Source organism: Carassius auratus, unplaced genomic scaffold (assembly GCF_003368295.1).
Source record: "Carassius auratus strain Wakin unplaced genomic scaffold, ASM336829v1 scaf_tig00047656, whole genome shotgun sequence".
Lineage (NCBI taxonomy): Eukaryota > Metazoa > Chordata > Actinopteri > Cypriniformes > Cyprinidae > Carassius > Carassius auratus.
This window is the reverse complement of record NW_020527045.1, coordinates 1-2,856: the sequence shown is the minus strand read 5'-3', so window position 1 is coordinate 2,856 and position 2,856 is coordinate 1. Positions and strand designations below refer to the sequence as shown.

Here is a 2,856-nt window from a genome sequence, read left to right as displayed (position 1 = left end):
CTATTCAAATTATAAAAATGAGCTTTTAAACTGTAATGGAAAACAATACATACACTCGTATTGCGTGTCATTATTGTTGACATGAGATAACCGTATAGCGAAACGTTATCGCTAACGTTAGGCCATATTACGTTATTAGCCTGTCGTTACGTTAACGTTGTATGCTTTATGTGAGCATTAACGTTGCTGTATTTACGTCTGAAGCTAATGGGAGAATTTAGTTTCTAGTTAAAAGCAAAGTTAAACTGTAAACATTTAAAAAAAAATGTACACTCTTACAGGCTATTGTGAATGCTCGATAACGCCTCACTGAAGCCAGATCATAGGCTTAATGTAACCCATATTGACTTGAGGGAAATATTAAACACAAGACGTATTTTACGGCTGTTTGGAAACCTTTGGGATCTTGACTAGAGTGTAAAATAAAGTTCTGTGGGTTTGAACAAAGCTTGGCTGGATTTGATCCTATATCAGGAAGCTTTATATCTGTCTTTCTATCTATATACCTTCTCAAAATATAAAGGGAATACTTAACAACACAATATAACCCACAAGTGTTCCCTTTATTTTTTTGAGCAGTTTATATATATAGCTAGCTAGCTGTGTATCTATTTATATAATCTATCTTTAGATATAGATCTAGCTCGATGTCTATTTATCTATCTATCTATCTATCTATCTTGCAATCTATATATCTAGTTATCTAGCTAGCTGGATCTATCTAACTATCGCACCACTGTCTTTTAGGCTGTGATAAGAAGTACGGTACGGGTTGCACTTTGCTTTATGTAATAATTGTCAAATATTTTGATTTCAGATATGGGAAAAGCACTTAAGATGACCACACGTTTCAGGAACGTTTAAAATTAAGTTGGTGAGGAGGTCTATGGTGGGCCCTGCAAGTTTTCTTACCTCAGTCAAGGTCTTCCCCAGCCCAGCTACAATCAGACCCACCCTTCAGACCCTTCTATTACATCTCAACCTGCTGAACCTGATGATGCGACACCAAGCTGTTCTGAGAGCGCATACAGTAAGGCAAAGAAGAGAGAGCTTCATGCCTGGGATGCAGTCAAGGATGAGATGCTTAAGGTGTCGTTTGAATGTTCAGCACCGATCACTACCCAGTGTGTTGTCTGCTGAGAACATGCTGATTATAGGTGCATTGAGTGCAGCTCCACTACAGTGTTCTGTGAGGTTTGCCTGAAGAGGATTCACAGAAATTTACTGCATCTTCCTGAAAAGTGGAATGTAAGAACAGTAGCATACAGTCCTACATTGCTATTGCTATACTTGCATACAGACAGCAAACTCACAGTAATGTCAACAGATTCATTCGATACTTCGAATTGTTTTAGCACTATGCAGTATCAACTGTTAGTGTCACAAGTTTGTTGTTTTAAAAACATTAGAGCTATCCATCTTTCTTACAGAATGTTTACTATGAGCCATCCTCCCTGGGATTATTCCTATATTTACCTGAAGCCCATGGCACCCATGCTGTGTACACAAAGGACATGAAGATCATTGTCAGCACAGGTTTGTCATTTTACCTGATACAAAATCTTAATGTATTTAATTTTAATGACAGGTTAAGGAATTCAATCCTATTACATGTGGAGTAATGATTTCCTTTAAGGAATTAATCAAATTTGTGATGCAATAAAAAAAAAAAAGTCATGATAGTTATAGTTTATATACTATCATGATAGGTAAAAATGTATAGCCTGAATCCACCGTAAGTCGCTTTGGATAAAAGCGTCTGCTAAATGCATACATTTAATTTAATTTATACTGATATGGTAGTCTCTATAGTACTACTAGGTTATGTTTGTATGTTATTTTCCTCTTTATATTTGGCAGGACGGCTCTGCACCGTTACAGTCACCATGTGTGCGTGTGAACCAGAAACCTGTACTCTGTTGAGGTATGGGGCTCTGACCAGACAGCCTTCTCCATCCCTCTGCTAGAGCTTTCTGTTTCTCTGGCACTGGAGTGTCAGGTTTCTGTTGAGGGTTTTTCGCAACACCCATATCCCATTTTTAGGCATCACCACTTCCGACAAAGAAGTTTGGTTTGATATTTGCCCACAATTAAATGATGGCACCATATGCCCAGCATGTCCAAAGGTTGGTTATAATTCCAGCGTGGTTCTTGTTTGATTAAATTAATGGCATAGAAATAAAATCTGAATTAATATCAAACGTAAAAGTTAATTTGTTTATGTAGTATTGTAATAGAATAGTAATAGTATAAATGTATAAACCTGGTGCGGGTACAAAACCAGTGTTACTGTAAGTGTTTGTTTTCCAGGCGGATGGAGATATGATTGTCACATTGGATGCCAACTTTGGCCTTGTGAGGAATCAAAGCTCTGGGACAAGTGCGGTTGATCCATTACACGGAACCCGCGTGTTTGTTGATGAAAAGGATGTAGAGGAATACCTGCTATCACATCTTGACAGCTCAAAGCCTCGAGGTTAATCATTGTTGCAGAATTTCATTCGAGTCCATGAAATATTAATTAAACTTGTGAAAAAAGATCACTATTCCTCTCATAAATCTATGTTTTCCTTAAATATTTAGGACTGCAGTAAGCTGCTCTCATTCAAGGTATTATAATATAATATAATATAATTACTTTACTGCGTTACTTGTGCAGACATGTTGTTTTACTAGGTCTGATCTATTTAAGCTTAGGCACTGTATTTAAGCATACATATACACCACTAGTCTGTCTGTATGAGTACAAAATTAAAAAATAAACTGTCTATAATTGTTACTGTACAAGCACAGTAAAATATTTATATAAAAAATATTGCACTACTGTTATTTTGCATAGAATACATTGTTCAACAA

At 36.4% G+C, this 2,856-nt stretch overlaps 1 long non-coding RNA gene across 1 annotated transcript; it reads left to right on the top strand.

Moving 5' to 3' along the window:
• The first annotated feature begins 866 nt into the window (after positions 1 to 866).
• LOC113088969 (uncharacterized) lies at positions 867 to 2,538 on the top strand. The gene is made up of 4 exons (XR_003286324.1): positions 867 to 1,248; positions 1,431 to 1,536; positions 1,861 to 1,924; positions 2,311 to 2,538. It is a non-coding gene; the product is annotated as an uncharacterized LOC113088969 (long non-coding RNA).
• Positions 2,539 to 2,856: the final 318 nt, after the last annotated feature.